Genomic DNA, 19,904 nt, shown 5'->3' with positions numbered 1-19,904 from the left:
TTTTTGGAATGGAGGCGTTTAAGGCGTTTGGCACAAGGGACAAATTCCTATCAAAACATGTTTTAGGTATTACGCTTAAAATTATAATGCAATTTTAAAGTCGACTTAAACTGAAGTTTAAGCTGAACTTAAGCGCCCGATCTGGCAGGGTTCCACTCTAGTTAACCCATAAGTTATTTGCGTTCTTGGTTGGTTTGATTGCAAAATATATTGTTGAACAAATACTTAAGCTACACTATTTTTACGAGCAAATAATATCTAATAATAATAAAGCAGACAAGTAAGGGTGTGTAAGTTAAGGTGTAACCAAATATTATATACTCAGTGCTAGTTTCAATTGTACAGTTCATTTCATATAAATTACTTTTTCGAATTTTGTTATAAAGAATTCATTTTTTTTCGATGCCCTCGAACTGTTGTGTCATGCTTGATCGGAATAGGGGCGTGGCACCGCGCATTACAATAAAACTTGGTAAGTGATATATCATTGATACAAAACTATTTTCGCTAAGACATAGCTTATTATTCTAGTGGGCGTGGTTTTTAACCGATCCTATCCATTTTTATTATAAAAATGTCCTGCTATAAGGAAAATGTTATTACGATCCTTCCATTTTTCTTCGATTTATGGCTCCCGAAGGGGCGGTGCCACGCCCATTTTCAAAAATTAGAATTTTTTGCTTTTTCTTGTTATAATTTTACTTTGGAAATGAAACTCTATTGATATGAATCTCTTTTACAAAGATATAGTGATAGATAGATATAGATATAAAAGTGGGCGTGGTTCTTAACTAATTTCGTTTATTTATTGTTAGAAAACCTCTCTGTCGAAATTTGTTATTATATACAAACCGTTAATTTATGATTAATAATATTTGTAAAATTGATTTTAGCACAAGTGGGTGGTGCCACGCCCATTTTCAAAAAGTTTTTCAAACTTTTATCAAGAGTCAATATCAGTCCAACTATCACATTTCAACATTCTAGGTGTATTATTTACTTAATAATCATGTTTTTTGTGTTTTCGAAAATGTTATATACATATGTAAACAGTGGGTTATCATCCGATTTCGCTCATTTTAAATAGCGATGGGAGATGAGTGCCAAGGAACCCATATACCAAATTTTAATAAGACATCTCAATATTTACTCAAGTTATCGTGTGCTTGGCGACTTTAACGCCAGGGTGGGCGAACAAGATGTTTCGCGGTCGGAAAGTTCAGCCTACACAATGGAACTTCTCCTAATGGACTTAAGCTGATTGACTTTGCCAGTGCTCGAAACAAGGTCATGTCCAGCAAGACGTTTATGTATGAAAATATACATCAAGCTACATGACTGCCCCCCGATCGAAATACACGCAATAACATAGACCACGTTGTGATAAACGGACGGCATGCCGCCAATTGTTGTTGTTGTTGTAGCAGTGCGTCTCCCCATCCAATAGGCGCGACCGATCGCAAATGTCATCAATATCCTCTAACGGGAGTCCAAAGAAACTGGCATTTTCAACTGGGGTGGACCATAGTGAGATGGGTGTTAGAGGCGTTGGTTCCACATTACAATTGAAGAGATGGTTGGTGTCATGTGGGTATACATTGAAAGCAGGACATACATTTTGTATGTCGCGGTTGATTCTGGATAGGTAAGAGTTTAACCTGTTCAGTACCCAGATCGAAGTTGATCGAATTTCTAACACAGCAGGCCTACCATTACGCTATCACTGCCGCATAGAACCAGAAGGATTCAGCTTACTACGTCAAGAAAATAAAAATGACATAAAAAAATAACAAAACAAAAAACGGGAAAAACTGAAGTTAAGCCACACAAAAACAAACGCAGTGATAGCCTAATGGTAAGCCTGCGGTGTTAGAAATTTGATGACTCGAGTTCGAATCTCACTCGGGGAGAATATAATTTCTAATTTAAGTTCGGGTGTAACCGAACATTACATACTCAGCTGAGAGCTATGGAGACAAAATAAGGGAAAATCACCAGTTAGGAAAATGAACCTAGGGTAACCCTGGAATGTGTTTGTATGACATGTGTATTAAATGGAAGGTATTAAAGAGTATTTTAAGAGGGAGTGGGCTATAGTTCTATAGGTGGACGCCATTTGGGGATATCGCCATAAAGGTGGACCAGGGCTGACTGCAGAATTTGTTTGTACGATATGGGTATCAAATGAAAGGTGTTAATGAGTATTTTAAAAGCGCGTTGGCCTTAGTTCTATAGGTGGACGCCTTTTCGAGACATCGCCATAAAGGTGGACCAGGGGTGACTCTAGAATTTGTTTGTACGGTATGGGTATTAAATGAAAGGTGTTAATGAGTATTTTAGAAGGGAGTGGGCCTTAGTTCTATAGGTGGACATCTTTTCGAGATATCGCCATAAAGGTGGACCAGGGGTGACTCTAGAATGCGTTTGTACAATATGGGTATCAAAGGGAAGGTGTTAATGAGTATTTTAAAAGGGAGTGGGCCTTAGTTCTATGGGTGTACGCTTTTTCGAGTAATCGCCATAAAGGTGGACAGGGATGACTCTAGAATTTGTTTGTACGATATGGGTATCAAATGAAAGGTGTTAATGAGTATTTTAAAAGAGAGAGTGGGCCTTAGTTCTATGGGTGGACGCCTTTTCGAGATATCGCCATAAAGGTGGACCAGGGATGACTCTAGAATTTGTTTGTACGTTATGGGTATCAAACGAAAGGTGTTAATGAGTATTTTAAAAGGGAGTGGGCCTTAGTTCTATGGGTAGACGCCTTTTCGAGATATCGCCAAAAAGGTGGACCAGGTGTGACTCTAGAATTTGCTTGTATGGTATGGGTATCAAATGAGAGGTGTTAATGAGTATTTTAAAAGGGAGTGGGCCTTAGTTCTATAGGTGGACGCCTTTTCGAGATATCGCCATAAAGGTGGACCAGGGGTGACTCTAGACTTTGTTTGTACGATATGGGTATCAAAGGAATGGTGCTAATGAGTATTTTAAAAGGGAGTGAGTCTTAGTTCTATAGGTGGACATCTTTTCGAGATATCGCCATAAAGGTGGACCAGGGGTGACTCTAGAATGCGTTTGTACAATATGGGTATCAAAGGGAAGGTGTTAATGAGTATTTTAAAAGGGAGTGGGCCTTAGTTCTATGGGTGGACGCTTTTTCGAGATATCGCCATAAGGGTGGACAGGGATGACTCTAGAATTTGTTTGTACGGTATGGGTATCAAATGAAAGGTGTTAATGAGTATTTTAGAAGGGAGTGGGCCTTAGTTCTATAGGTGGACATCTTTTCGAGATATCGCCATAAAGGTGGACCAGGGGTGACTCTAGAATGCGTTTGTACAATATGGGTATCAAAGGGAAGGTGTTAATGAGTATTTTAAAAGGGAGTGGGCCTTAGTTCTATGGGTGGACGCTTTTTCGAGATATCGCCATAAAGGTGGACCAGGGGTGACTCTAGACTTTGTTTGTACGATATGGGTATCAAAGGAATGGTGCTAATGAGTATTTTAAAAGGGAGTGAGTCTTAGTTCTATAGGTGGACATCTTTTCGAGATATCGCCATAAAGGTGGACCAGGGGTGACTCTAGAATGCGTTTGTACAATATGGGTATCAAAGGGAAGGTGTTAATGAGTATTTTAAAAGGGAGTGGGCCTTAGTTCTATGGGTGGACGCTTTTTCGAGATATCGCCATAAAGGTGGACCAGGGATGACTCTAGAATTTGTTTGTACGATATGGGTATCAAAGGAATGGTGCTAATGAGTATTTTAAAAGGGAGTGGGTCTTAGTTCTATAGGTGGACGCCTTTTCGAGATATCGCCATAATGGTGGATAAGGGCAGACTCCAGAGTTTGTTTGTATGGTACGGGTATCAAATGAGAGGTGCTAATGAGTATTTTTAAAGGGAGTGGGCCTTAGTTCTATAGGTGGACGACTTTTCGAGATATCGCCATAAAGGTGGACCAGGGATGACTCTAGAAAATGTTTGTACGATATGGGTATCAAACGAAAGGTGTTAATGAGTATTTTAAAAGGGAGTGGGCCTTAGTTCTATAGGTGAACGCCTTTTCGAGATATCGCCATAAAGGTGGACCAGGAGTGACTCTAAAATGCGTTTTTACAATATGGGTATCAAAGGAAAGGTGTTAATGAGTATTTTAAAAGGGAGTGGGCCTTAATTCTATAGGTGGAAGCCTTTTCGAGATATCGCCATAAAGGTGGACCAGGGGTGACTCTAGAATACGGTTGTACAATATGGGTATCAAAGGAAAGGTGTTAATAAGTATTTTAAAAGGGAGTGGGCCTTAGTTCTATAGGTGGACGCCCTTTCGAGATATCGTTATAAGGGTGGATAAGGGGTGACTCTAGAATTTGTTTGTATGGTATGAGTATCAAATTAGATGTGTTAATGAGTATTTTAAAAGGGAATGGGCCTTAGTTCTATAGGTGGACGCCTTTTCGAGATATCGCCATAAAGGTGGACCAGGGGTGACTCTAGAATGCGTTTTTATAATATGGGTATCGAAGGAAAGGTGTTAATGAGTATTTTAAAAGGGAGTGGGCCTTAGTTCTATAGGTGGACGCCTTTTCGAGATATTGCCATAAAGGTGGATAAGGGGTGACTCTATAATTTGTTTGTATGGTATGGGTATCAAATGAGAGGTGTTAATGAGTATTTTAAAAGGGTATGGGCCTTAGTTCTATAGGTGGAAGCCTTTTCCAGATATCGTTATAAAGGGCGACCAGGGGTGACTCTAGAATGCGTTTGTACAATATGGGTATCAAAGGAAAGGTGTTAATGAGTATTTTAAAAGGAAGTGGGCCTTAGTTCTATAGGTGGACGCCTTTTCGAGATATCGCCATAAAGGTGGATAAGGGGTGACTCTAGAATTTGTTTGTACGGTATGGATATCAAATGAGAGGTGTTAATGAGTATTTTAAAAAGGAGTGGGCCTTAGTTCTATAGGTGGACGCCTTTTCGAGATATCGCCATAAAGGTGGACAAGGGGTGACTCTAGAATTTGTTTGTATGAAATGGGTATCAAATGAAAGGTGTTAATGAGTATTTTAAAAGGGAGTGGGCCCTAGTTCTATAGGTGGACGCCTTTTCGAGATATCATTATAAAGGTGGACCAGGGTTGACTCTAGAATGCATTTGTACAATATGGGTATCAAACGAAAGGTGATAATGAGTATTTTAAAAGGGAGTAGGCCTTAGTTCTATAGGTTTACGCCTTTTCCAGATATCGCCATAAAGGTGAACCAAGGGTGACTCTATGATGTGTTTGCATGATATGGGTATCAAATTAAAGGTACTAATGAGAGTTTTAAAAGGTAGTGGTGGTAGTTGTATATGTGAAGGCGTTTTCGAGATATCGACCACAATGTGGACCAGGGTGACCCAAAACATCATCTTTCGGGTACCGCTAATTTATTTTTATATTGTAATACCACGAACAGCATTCCTGCCATGATTCCAAGGGCTTTTGATTTCGCCCTGGAGAACTTTTCATTTTCTTCTACTTAATATGGTACGTATCACACCCATTTTACAAAGTTTTTTTCTAAAGTTATATTTTGCGTCAATAAACCAATCCAATTACCATGTTTCATCCCTTTTTTCATATTTGGTATAGAATTATGGTATTTTTTTAATTTTTCGTAATTTTCGAAATCGAAAAAGTGGGCGTGGTCATAGTCGGATTTCGGCCATTTTTTATACCAATACAAAGTGTGTTCTGGTAAGTACGTGAACTGAGTTCAGTAAATATATATCGATTTTTGCTCAAGTTATCGTGTTATCGGCCGAGCGGAAGGACAGACGTTCGACTGTGTATAAAAACTGGGCGTGGCTTCAACCGATTCCGCCCTTTTTCATAGAAAACAGTTATCGTCATAGAATCGTAGGTGCTTAGATTATATATACAAGGATTGGTAAGTTTTTGTTCGACTTATGGCATTAAAAGTATCCTTGACAAATTAATTCAAAAAGGGCGGAGCCACGCCCATTTTGAAATTTTCTTTTATTTTTGTATTTTGTTGCACCATATTATTACTGGAGTTGTATGCTGACATAATTTACTTATATACTGTAAAGATATTATATTTTTTGTTAAAAATTGAATTAAAAAAAAAATTTTTTTAATGTGGGCGTGGTCGTTCTGCTATTTTTCTAATTTTTATTAAGCATACATATAGTAATAGGAGTAACGTTCCTGCCAAATTTCATCATGATATCTTCAACGGCTGCTAAATTACAGCTTGCAAAACTTTTGAATTACCTTCTTTTAAAAGTGGGCGGTGCCACGCCCATTTTCCAAAATTTTACTAATTTTCTATTCTGCGTAAGTTCAACTCACCTACCAAGTTTCATCGTGTTATCCATCTTTGGTAATGAATTATCGTTTTTTTTGTTTTTCGAAATTTTCGATATCGAAAAAGTGGGCGTGGTTATAGTCCGATTTCGTTCATTTTAAATAGCGATCTGAGATAAGTGGCCAGGAACCCACATACCAAATTTCATGAAGATACCTCAAAATCTACTCAAGTTATCGTGTTAACGGACGGACGGACATGGCTCAATCAAATTTTGTTTCGATACTGATGATTTTGATATATGGAAGTCTATATCTTTCTCGATTCCTTTATACCTGTACAACCAACCGTTATCCAATCAGAGTTATTATACTCTGTGAGCTCTGCTCAACTGTGTATAAAAATACAAAGATATCTGAAGAGATCCGCTTATCAAATTTGGTTTAAAGACAAATCGGGTTCTTCGTTGATGTTGGCGCAACGCTGAAAACCGTTTTGCCTCCAAAAACTTTTACATGTGTTAAAAAGATATTGAACTAGGAACAATGTTTTAAATTTCAAGCCCCTAGCCTACTAGACAGTTACTTAAAAAACGGTTCATAAAATTCAAAATATCGTTAAGCTATTTGTCGTGAAATGTGTGCTATTTAACGGGTTTCTTTTTTATTATTTTGTTGCATTGTCAGGGTACCTGAACTATGTACAATGTTTAAAAACGATCGCATAATACAAAAATGATTTTAAGGTTCGATTCGAGCTCAAGGCGAGAAAATATTTTTTTTCTAATGACAATTATTGTTGTTTTTTAATTTTTCTAAATTTGAAAAATTGCATTTTGTTTTTGGAATAGTAAGTAGAAAATTTTTCAGACAATCTGCCATAGCTGCGAAGATAGATCCATTTCGAAGGGTGCTAAGCCTTCATCATCAGTACACTTTAGGCACGCTGCGCTAAACATTTAGCTATACAGGGGATTTTATTAAAAACATTGGAGCTTGACGTTCAAAGTTTACGATTTCTTGATTAACGGGAAGTTAGTTAAAATTCGAAATAAATTTTTTTATATTGCGACGATTCATAGCAAAAGAACGTGACCCAATGCCTGGCGCTTCCCAAGGCAGTCGGTTCTATGTACCGGAGCGACTCGGGATTTTTCCCGACCAAGGACTGTCATTTCAGTGTAACCCCATTTAATTTGTTGCGTCCCTCCCACAAATTGTCATCCTCCCAACAGCTCCTTGCAGTGGGACTGCTCCATATTCTGTTGCTCCGCGAAGGTATCGAATCCAATCCGGGTCCGTCTCCTGACCCCGGTCCTGAGAAACGGGTTTGCTGCGTCTGTCGGAAAAGAATCTTTTTAGGACGGTCATACTCTTGCCAGTGTGTCACATGCAAGGGATGGTTGCATCGGGCAGGTTGTTCTGGGCTAGATTCCAAAACCGGATATCCACGTAACTTTTATAAATCTTTTGTAGCTCCTTGGTGTTTACGCCCTAGGATGTCACGTAGTCTACGCTTTAGCGCCCCCCACTCCCTTCCAGCAGCCCCACTGCTCAGCAAGCCACAAAAAGTACCCACTGCTGCTCGCGTCCCAAGGCACCACCAACTCATACGGCCGCTCCCACTCGTACCTACAACCTCCGTAGTAGAGTCGGGAGCAATGCCGAGCATCAGCCCCTGCCCCCGTCTTCGTCCCCCCTATTTTCCGGCAGCAATCGTGTAGGTCAAGGAAACATACTCTTAGTCCCTACCTCCGTTTTGCACCGCTTGCCAGTTCCTGCCTTGGACGGTGCCCCCTTCCCTAGATGTTCTGGTCTCCGCGACGGCAACCCCCGACGGGATTCATAGCACCATGTTTCCAGGCCGCAAACCCAAATACACCGGGTACCCCAATGCTTATCCAGGGACGTCCAGTCTCAGGGCCACAACAGAAATTGCGCCCTGGTCTCCCTCCGCTCAGGCGTAGTCACGCGTCACTTACACCTAGAGTGACGACGCCTCCCCCGTTGCACTTCAGAATTCTGCAGTTAAACTGTTATCGATTAGATCACGGAGATAGTCGATTTCATCAAGCGGCACAACATGCGCATTGCTGCGATTCAAGAGACTAATCTCACAGCAAGATCTGCTCTGCAGACCTGTTCTGGGTATCGCGAGAGCGGAAATGGAGGCGATTTCGCGTTTGTCATACACCACTCAGTGCAATATCATATATTTGATCCCGACATCGGCCGCAGGGAAAATGTCGTAGAACGTCGCGGGTTATCTGTCCGGTCAGGCGATGCAAACCTAGAAATCATCCACATATACATCCCTCCTGCCACCTGCTTCCCCAGTGGATAACGCCCTAATATTAGCGCCTTACTCACTGGCGACAATCGCATTATCTTAGGCGATTTCAATGCCCATCACGACTTACGGCATTCAAACTTGCGGGCGGACAGCAGGGGTGAGATGTTGGCGGATCAAATAGAAGAAACGACGTTCTACACAATAAACGGAGACGGACCCACTCGTATGATAGGAAGCTGTCACAGTTTGCCAGATATATCAATCGTGAGCGCAGGGCTCGTAAACTGCGTCAACTGGCAGCCTATGGTAACAATGGCATCCGACCACCTGCCAATACTTATTTCGCCCGAGCGTACCGCCGTCTTCATCGTCAAAGAAAAACCCACTTTCATAAACTTTAAAAAAGGAAAGTGGGGTGAGTACTAATCCTTTACAGACAGCCGCTTTGCTGCCCTCCCTATCCCGACTGATGCTCGCCAAGGGGAGCGTGCTTTCCGCAAGGTCAATGTAAGGCCGCAAATTTAGCGAGAGAACGTAACCTTATGAGACAACTCGATCCCGGCGACCCCAAATAAGGGATATAAACCAACGCTCAGATTGCTTGTGGATGAACACAAGCGGGCGAAATGGGAGGAGCACCTAAGCGGTTGTAACCTCTCTGCCGGTGTAGGTAAGCTTAGGTCCACCGTAAAGTCCCTATCGAATCCGTCTAAGCACAATGACAAAATTTCCATCGTCTTTGGCGATAAAGTGTTTCGGATGCGAAAAAATGTAATAGATTCATTGTCACATTCATTCATTTGTACAAATATATATTTTCTACACGCCACGGTAACTACGCCGTGCACCGTCTGGTAACATGAACCTTGGTATGTTACTGTTTAAACTAATCAAATGCTCTCCACAAGCCTTTACCTGTAACAAGTTATTAACATGATTTACTTATGCTTGCGTTGCAGATTCCACAGCTAATTTTTTTATGCATAATGCATTCTACGGTCGACAAATATAGACGGAGGGCCAACAGACGCGCACATAAACATAAATTCAGCGGGTCTCCAATTACCATCACCGCCAAAGAGGTTGAGGATGCCATCGGTCATGCTAAATCATCCAAAGCAGTGGGCATAGCAATGCTGATGCTTAAAACCTAGGGAAAGAGGGTTTCAAATATTAGCGCATGCCTTCAACCTGTCTCTTACCAACTTCGTCATTCCCGAAAAATGGAAAATGGCCAAGGTGGTCCCGCTACTAAAGCCTGGGAAACCAGCTAACATAGGAGAGTTATATTGCCCGATATCTCTCCTATCGCCAGTAGCCAAGACGCTTGAAGCCATTTTGCTCCCCTACTTCAAAGCAAATTTGCAGCTAGCCTGGCTTCAAAAAACTCCATAGCACCACCACCGCGATAAATGCCATTAGCACCCGCGACCTTATTTACAACATGGACGTCCGAAATGTCGACCATTTTGAACATCCACGTCGATGGCACTACGCTGCCGACTGTCCTACACCCCAAAATCTTGGGAATGACGATTGATCAGGATCTACATTTTGGTGAGCATACATCTATAATTGTACCGAAAATCCAGAGCCGTAATAAAATCCTCAAATCTCTTGCTGGCAGTACTTGGGGAAAAGACAAAGAAATGCTCATTACCACTTATAAAGCAATTGACCAGCCGATTGCATGCTACGCGTTCCCTATATGGTGGCCAAGCCTAAAAGCTGCTCTCTGGAAGAAGCTACAGGCCTGCCAAAATACTGCTCTCAGAACCGCCACGGGCTGTCTTCTTATGTCCCCATAACACCATCCACATAATGAGGCGAGAATACTCCCCATCAGGGAGAGAAATAAAATGCTAACCAAACAGTTCCTGTTGAATACCCAGAAACCTGGGCATCGCAACAGACATCTGATGGATGAGCCAACACCGCCCAGGGACTTAAGGAGTCATCTCCATAAGCATTATGAGGAAATACGGCACTGAAAACTCAGCCGTATGAACCAAAAAAACACAAGCAGGTCCTCAGTGAACTCCACAAACAGACGTCGGACCTTTATGCCAGGAGTTGCCCGGTGAATCCCGTACTCAAAAAACAGTACCCAAAACTTTCGAAAGAGGAACGCACACTCCCCAGGGAAACGCGAGTCACTCAACTTCGATCTGGATACTGTACCAGGTTAAACTCTTACCTATCCAGAATCAACCCCAACATACAAAATGTATGCCCTGCTGCAATGTGTCCCCACATACCACCAACCATCTCTTTAATTGTAATGTGGAACCAACGCCTCTTGCACCCCTCACATTATGGTCCACCCCCGTTGAAACAGCAGGTTTCCTTGGACTCCCGTTAGAGGATATTGATGACAATTTGTGATCGGTCGCACCTATTTGATGGGGCGAAGCACTGATACAACAACAACAACAACAACCCAATGCCTTGTATAGGTTTTATACGCAAAAGGGTGCGCCACGATGGAACGTCCATAAGCTTGGAAACACCCATATAGGTATCGCCTTTGTTTATATTAAAGTTTATGTTTATTTGTAATAATTGTTAGCAAACTATGTACCTATTAGTCTGTAATAAAGTTATGTCCCATTGACTAAATTGAATAAATAAAAAAATACAAGAAAATACAAAAAAAAAAAATATAAGAAAATACATCTGTCCATACAGAATACATATCCATATGTATGTATTCGTAAATATGCATTAAAGGGGCATGGGGTCCAAAAACAATGGTGCGTATCGTCTTAACCAACTACTTGCTCCTCGTCAGTATGACAAATCCAGCTAATTCCAAGAATCAATATATTAATCATCAACACTTTAAGAGAGAGAGATAGGTTAGGTAGTCCCCATGCGTCGGAAAGTTCGTTTAATTTTTATTGAGTATCGACACCGCAAAACGTATCAAACAGAGCGTTCACAGTACGAGTTGAACTACACTCTTTTGTGTTGTAATTTCCATTTAGCACGCTTCATAAATATCTACAACAGCAACAAAGTATTTCATAGCAATCCAGCAGCGCAATGAATTGTAAGGTCAATAAGTTATGTGTAAATGATAATCACAATAAAGTAGATATTTGCGCGCCTACGACGGCGAAACAACAACGTTTTTTGAGTGCAACTAAGCTTACTCTCAATGGAAGTATCAAATCTTGTGAATGACAATATAAATATTAAGCTGGGTCGATTTGTATGGACGAAAGTTAACCGATATCGCGCCATCGGTTTTTCGATAGGATTTGGGCCCAGGAACAAAGTTCCACTACGCATACCCAAAAAAATAATTTTCGAGCCTGCGAAAAAAATGGCGAAAGGGTAAACTTTTCTACCAAAACACTCCCCAAAAGCTAAAAAATATCAATTCTTTTTTTCAAAAAACTGTTGTAAAAACGTTGGCGATAACAGTTTTTTGAAAAAAAAAATTAATAAATATTTTTTGGGTTTTGGGGAGTGCTTTGGTCGAAAAATTGGCCCTTTCGCCATTTGTTTCGCAGGCTCGAAAATGACTTTTTTGGGTATATGTAGTGAAACTTTTTTTCCTGATCCCAAATCCTATCGAAAAATCGATGGCCCGATATCGGTTAATAAATCGACCCAGTCTAACAAATACATACATATATATAAAAGTAAGTAGCTGGCGATGTTTTTGTTTTTCAATAACTTCGGAATCTACATAAAATTCAACTTTAAATAAAGTCCATTGGTTTAAAGTGGAATTTGAGCAAATTTGAAAGAAGCTTCGAATGAGTAAATATACTGTTTGCAGAGCTTTCACGCTTAAACTGAAGAGCTGGATCCGTATTACGTGTTACGATCAGTGACTGAATACCATTTTCACTCAAGCGATAACTATGCAACTGTCAAACTTTTTCTAAAAATTATAATAAATTACAGATCTAACGAGTACTATTTGCCGCTAGTTCAAATATGCCATTAATCCGATCTACCATTTCAGAGCTATTGTGATTTAAAAATGAGTATCTATCACGGATCGTAATACGTACGGGCCCTGATCGCCCAAAATTTTCTTTACATAAACTTAAGGAAGAGAAAAACGGCCATTGATTGCATATGATTTCGATATAAATCTAAACCTAAAGCAAGTATCCCAAATAAATATTTTTTTACAATATACATATGTTGGTATCAAATTCGCGTCTGCAAATCATCAACATATTGCACTCGTGCAGATAATATTACAAGTTTCCATATCTCGAGAGATTGTAGCGAAATTGACCCTGTCACGAATGATATAGAAAAAATCGCTCCATTAAAATTTACCCACAGTAAAATAAATACATGTACAATACAAGGGGAGAACTCTCACACATAGCTCTGGTGAAATATCATCGAAACTGTTTACAACACAAAGTTATAAACAAACAAAAACCGCAAAAGCTCGATCATTACTCTCTCCATAATTATATGTGTATGTACTTATGTAGATATCGGGATGGCTATAGCTTTGCTGCACCGACCAACGATCAGAGTGGGTGACTTGGCCCATCGCGTATGGCAAAAAGTCAGTTCAGTTTTGATCGCAGCACTTAACGGCTGTGCTTTGTAAACGATATAAATATTTCGGTCCCGATTTATAAAACTTAACTAAATTATTTAAATTTAAATGACAGCCGTCAGCGACAAAGTTGCCCACATAATTAGTGACTAGTTTGAATATATACATACATACATATGTATCTTCATACTTACCTTTATCTAAAAAGTTTGTGTGAAGTAATTGGACAAAATATTGGTTAAGCTTATTACGTGCGACGTTTCGATCGTTTTCAGCCGGTGCAAGTACATACATATACTTTATTCTTTATCGAATCGCGTCCTTTTATGTGCAAAGTGAATTCAGTCTATCAATTTATTCAGTTACATGGAAAAAAGCTGCGTCAAATCCAGTTATCAACAATAGCAAATTGTGTAAGGAATACTAATCTAAAATCGTAGTTATCTCAAGTCTTTATTAAAGCAAAAACAAACATACTTAATTACATACATACATATCTACATAAATATGTAGATACAAAAGAAACTTTGATATTTAAAAAAATTAAAATATGGCATTATCACAAAGTTACTAACAAACTTGCATAGGTACAAACATAATAAAAAAACGTAACTGCGTAACAAACTGGATAGATAAGTACTTGATTGATACATACATAAGTTAACACTAAAATTTTGGTGAATCGACTTAGTGGAATTTGTTGTTATTTTACCCATCTACAATCCTTGAACGGTGGTCGAAAGGCTTCATTGCGCCATGTTGCCAGGCCGCAAACTCAAATACACTGGGTACACCAATGCTTACCCAGGGACGTCTAGTCCCAGGGACACAACAGCATTTGCTTCCTAGCCTTTCACAACCCAGGCGTAGTCACCCGTCACTTACTCCTAGAGTGACGACGTCTCCCCCTCTGCACTGTAGAATTCTGCAGTTAAACTGTAATGGATTAACTGTTAAGATCACAGAGATGGTCGAGTTCATGAAGCGGCACAACATCCGCATTGCTGCGATTCAAGAGACTAAACTCACAGCAAGATCTGCTCCGCAGACCTCTTCTGGGTATCGCGAGAGCGGAAATGGAGGCGGTCTCGCGTTTATCATACACCACTCAGTGCAATGTCATATATTTGATCCCGACATCGGCCGCAGGGAAATTGTCCTACAACGTCACGGCTTATCTGTCCGGTCAGGCGATGCAAACCTAGAAATCATCAACATCTACATCCCTCCTGCCACCTGCTGCCCCAGTGGATACCGCCCTAATATTAGCGCCTTACTCACTGGCGACAATCGCATTATCTTAGGGTATTTCAATGCCCATCACGACCTATGGCATTCAAATTTGCGGGCGGACAGCCGGGGGATCAAATAGAAGAAACGACGTTCTCCACAATAAACGGAGACGGCCGCACTCGTATGGTAGGAAGTTGCCACAGTTCACCAGATATATCAATTAAGCGCAGGGCTCGTAAACTGCGTCAACTGGCAGCCGATGGTAACAATGGCATGATGGTAACCACCTGCCAATACTTATTTCGCTTGAGCGTACCGCCGACTTCATCGTCACCGAAAAACGCACTTTCATAAATTTAAAAAAGGAAAGTGGGATGAATACAAATCCTTTACAGACAGCCGCTTTGCTGCCTTTCCTATCCCGACTCATGCTCGCCAAGGGGAGCGCGCTTTCCGCAAGGTCATTGAATCCGCCTCGGCTCGCCGGAAGTATTCCCTTCCCCCATGTCTTAAAAGGTGGACCGCAAATTATCTGGGTGGCCGGCAGGCATCGGTGCAATTTAGAAACGAAACATCAAAATCAATAAGAATTAAACAAGGGGTCTCACATGGTGGTGTCCTATCCCCACATATCAAAGCTACCTTCGCCACCAGAAGGAGTTACTATCGTTTCCTACGCCGATGACTGCACAATAATGGCCACAGGCCCAGGCCCACAGATCGATGAGCTTTGTAACAAAATAAACGGCTATCTCCCTGATCTCTCCAGTTTTTTCACCCCGCGAAATCTGACATTATCACCGACTAAATCATCGGCGACCTTATTTACAACATGGGCGTCGCAAATGTCGACCATTTTGTACATCCAAAATCTTGGGGTGACGTCCGATCAGGATCTACATTTTGGTGAGCATGCAGCCGCAATTGTATCGAAAATCCAGAGTCTTAATAAAATCCTCAAATCTCTTGCAGGCAGTTCTTGCGGAAAAGATAAATAAACCCTCATTACCACTTACAAAGCAATTGGCCTGCATGCTACGCGTCCCCGATATGGGGACTACTCACTGGATGAAACTACAGGCCTGCCAAAATACTGCCCTCAGAACCGCCTCGGGTTGTCTTCTTATGTCCCCAGAACACCATCTACATAATGAGTTAGAATACTCCCCATCAGGGAGAGAAATGAAATGCTAACCAAACAGTTCCTGTTGAATACCCAGAAACCTGGGCATCCCAGCAGATATCTAATTGATGAGCCAACACCGCCCAGGGGCTTAAGGAGTCATCTCCGTAAGCATTATGAGGAAATATGGCACCTGAGAACACAGCCGTATGAAGCCAAAAAGCACAACCAGGTCCTCCGTGAACTCCACAAACAGGCGTCGTACCTCTATGTCAGGCCCGGTGAATCCTGCACTAAAGAACAATACCCCAAACTTGCAGAGGAGGAACGCACACTCCCTAGGAAAACGCGAGTCACTCTAGCTCAGCTTCGATCTGGATACTGTAACAGGTTAAATTCTTACCTATCCAGAATCAATCCCGACACACAAAATGTATGCCCTGCTTGCAATGTGTCCCCACATGACACCAACCATCTCTTCAATTGTAATGTGGAACCAACGCCTCTAACACCCCTCTCGTTATGGTTCACCCCCGTTGAAACAGCAAGTTTCCTTGGACTACCTTTAGAGGATAGTGGTGACAATTTGTGATCGGTCACACCTATTGGATTGGGCGAAGCACTGCTACAACAACAACGAAAAGAAGCCACCTTCGAACTTTTGGAAGCAAAGCATAAGAAGAAGAGTTCGACATTTGCTTTGGATAAGGGCTCTTTCACACTTTGCAAGTGAAATTATTTTTGCCGCTTGGTTGTACTCTTCTAACATTTTTCACAGTTAAAAAGTTCAATTTAACAAGCAAATAGGACACAAAATACATATTGTGACGAATATTAGTGACACTAAGTGATACTCACATCACTAATCTGATAATAAGTAAATAAAGCCACAACAACAATAAAGCAAGCAGTCAGTAGATACAAATAAACGAATCAATCATTATGTCTACACATATGTGCGTACACGCAGCAGGGAGAAACGCACAAACACATGCATATATCTATATCTGAGATACTCCCAAAATTAGGCAATCATCTGTGGAAGTATCACTCACATATCCACGCGCATGGGCTATGCGAGAAGCTATAATCATCGTGCATCTGTAGTTATAGCTGGTAAACGAGAGTAAATTCTAGAAATGGAAACGCCTAGAAGTATGCTAACGAGGAAATTACAGAGTATAAAAGGAGGTAAAGCTGATAATCAGTTTGAGTTTGATTTATGCACGCTATCTGTTGAGAAATAGGAGTGTTATTGTGAAGTACTTTAATAAAGGCCATTTTGCATTATGGAATAGTGGAGTTATTTATTCAACAGTTTAGTGATTCGAACATTAGTAGAAGGTTGCAAATAAGAGGAATTTCAGTAAATTCGTTACAATATGTTGGCAAGTATTTTTCTTGTACAGTGAGAATATTTATAACAGTGCTTCGCCAAATTTTGTATGTGAGTGGAAAATGCGAAATAAACTTCAATTGCCAAGTCTGAAGTTTTTTTTATTTTTACAAACTCAACATCTTCGGTGATTGTGACGATGTTACTGGCATGCATAAGATTGCGTTGAACGCATCTATATGAAAAACTTCATTGTGGGTCGGTCATAAATGCAAAATTAAATTCTGCCGTAAGTGTTCGTGGTTTCCAACAAAGCGGTGCCGCTGAAAACGGTGAGTATTTATATAGCGGCATCGCTTTTGGAGGAAAAGATGGCAGCATTGCCATCAAATAAGTCCAATTTTCACATCCATTCTGCAACAGATGTCGCAGTGTTGTGAATATCAATTGGCACGAACCAGAATAAAAGTAGGATTAATGAAGACAAACAAAAAACCGCTGTGATGGCTGAATGGTTATAGCAGCGGCGCCTAAACGTTGCCGATGAAGGAATTCAGCAGTTCCCGAAATGGATCTATACAACGAGCTTTGGCAGTTGTCTAAATTTTTTTCTTTCTTCTATTCTAATTTAAAAATTTTTTCAATTAAGAAAAAATTTATCATAACAATAATAATGATAAAAAATTATGGTTAGGCCTTGAGCTCGATTCGAACCCGCGATCTTAAATTCAGTAGGCCGATATAACAACAAAAATTGTTAATACATCCCAGAGCACGGGGAAAAAAGTGTCAATAAAATATGACACTATGGCAGCATTGCCATCAAATAAGTCCAATTTTCACATCCATTCTGCAACAGATGTCGCAGTGTTGTGAATATCAATTGGCACGAACCAGAATAGAAGTAGGATTAATGAAGACAAACAAAAAACCGCTGTGATGGCTGAATGGTTATAGCAGCGGCGCCTAAACGTTGCCGATGAAGGAATTCAGCAGTTCCCGAAATGGATTTATACAACGAGCTTTGGCAGTTGTCTAAATTTTTTCTTTCTTCTATTCTAATTTAAAAATTTTTTCAATTAAAAAAAAAATTAATCATAACAATAATAATGATAAAAAATTATTGTTAGGCCTTGAGCTCGATTCGAACCCGCGATCTTAAATTCAGTAGGCCGATATAACAACAAAAATTGTTAATACATCCCAGAGCACGGGGAAAAAAGTGTCAATAAAATATGACACTATGGCAGCATTGCCATCAAATAGTCCAATTTTCACATCCATTCTGCAACAGATGTCGCAGTGTTGTGAATATCAATTGGCACGAACCAGAATAGAAGTAGGATTAATGAAGACAAACAAAAAACCGCTGTGATGGCTGAGTGGTTATAGTAGCGGCGCCTAAACGTTGCCGATGAAGGAATTCAGCAGTTCACGAAATGGATCTATACAACGAGCTTTGGCAGTTGTCTAAATTTTTTCTTTCTTCTATTCTAATTTAAAAATTTTTTCAATTAAGAAAAAATTTATCATAACAATAATAATGATAAAAAATTATTGTTAGGCCTTGAGCTCGATTCAAACCCGCGATCGGAAAAAGAACCTTAAGAAAACGTAAGATATTTAAAATGACTAATAGTTATTTCCGTGTACGAAATTTAACTTTCCTTTGTCGACTGTGCGAATTTTTTCTAATTGTTCGAGTGCTATTTTGGAACCCTGCTAGAGTCATGACAAATATAGCAACGAATGTTGCTTGTAATAGGGAATACTCTAAGAGTACTTTTTTATGAGAAAATTTTGCATTTTTTGGTTTAGGAAGTATTTTGACACTGGGAACTGTGGAATAACCATGTTTGTATTTAATACCAATAATGTACTTGAATATTGAAAATATGTATGTATGTGGGCATGTCAGCGTTATAACATACGTTGGAATATTGAGTACTGCTAGAATTCATCTGTCCTTAAAATTACTGAAATAAATATTACTTAACAAAGTAAAACATTGTAATCGCAGCCAACCGGCACTCCCTACTTATGTATTCATAATCATTTCTATTATTTATCTTATCTGAATTTCGTCATATACCAACTTACAAAAATATTCGAATATCTGCAAGTAAATTTGTTTACATTATAAACTTATGTTTAGTATCTAATGAAACCGATTCAAAATTACGTTACGGTTTCGTTCTGGCAACGTGTTTTGTTATTGTAACGAATTTAGTGAAATTCCGCTTATTCCAAACCTTCTGCTAACGTTCGAATAAATAACTCCAATATTCAATAATGCAAAATGGTCTCTCTTATATTACTTTGAGAGTACTTCACAATAACTCTTACTTCAAAACTAATTGCGTGTTTAAATCAAACTGCTTAGTCATGCCTCAGCTTGCGCTGCTTTTATACTCTTGGTTTCCTCGTTCACCCATTTCACCTAAGGTCTCGTAATTTCGTGAACTTCATGCTTGGTTACCAGCCATATACATGTATATTTGTAGTTTGTAGCCATATACGTGTGTATATGGAGTACTACTTCGGCTGAAGATTACATGTGTTTATGAGTATCTCTCCGTTGCCTTGTATGTATATATGTGTGTACATGATGATTGATTTGTGTACATACGAGTGGCTGCTTAGTATCGGCTTACTGATGCTAGTATTGCTTAGTGATGCTAATATTCGTCACACTATCTGCATATAGGTGTTTCCGGAGAAGCGTCAGCCAAGAACAAACCAACTTAGCTTTTTCCTAGGAAAATTTTATTGATGTCAATCGAAAGCCGCATATGTTGTCCTCTGCAACACAAAATATGAATCCAACTATTTGGCTAAATGGAAGTTATTAAAGGTTATTCACATATACTAAGCCATTAGAAAAATTAGTTTGACAAATCGTCCACAATATAGATATACATACACATAAGGGGCGTAGCGAGGGGGGCGCAAGTTTGGGGGTTTAAACCGCCCCCTTGCCTAAGGATCATTTGATTTTTTAGGTCGTTACAATTCAAATATTTGATGTTTTTATGTCTATGTTAATACATTTCTTTATACTTCTGC

At 39.9% G+C, this 19,904-nt stretch overlaps 1 protein-coding gene across 9 annotated transcripts in view; it reads left to right on the top strand.

Annotated features, from left to right (window-relative positions):
- Positions 1-19,904, top strand: part of Mmp1 (Matrix metalloproteinase 1) — a 422,620-nt gene that overhangs the window by 154,564 nt on the left and 248,152 nt on the right. The window contains exon 1 of one of the 9 annotated variants that reach the window (XM_067773238.1): positions 13,137-13,559. The exons of the other annotated variants lie outside the window; for them this stretch is intronic. The gene's annotated coding sequence lies outside the window, so the exon portion shown is untranslated. Of the gene's footprint in view, positions 1-13,136; positions 13,560-19,904 lie in introns of those variants that run through there. 9 annotated transcript variants of the gene reach the window in all.

This window comes from Eurosta solidaginis, chromosome 3 (assembly GCF_040869045.1).
Source record: "Eurosta solidaginis isolate ZX-2024a chromosome 3, ASM4086904v1, whole genome shotgun sequence".
Classification (NCBI taxonomy): Eukaryota; Metazoa; Arthropoda; class Insecta; order Diptera; family Tephritidae; genus Eurosta; species Eurosta solidaginis.
This window is presented reverse-complemented; position numbering and strand designations above follow the sequence as displayed.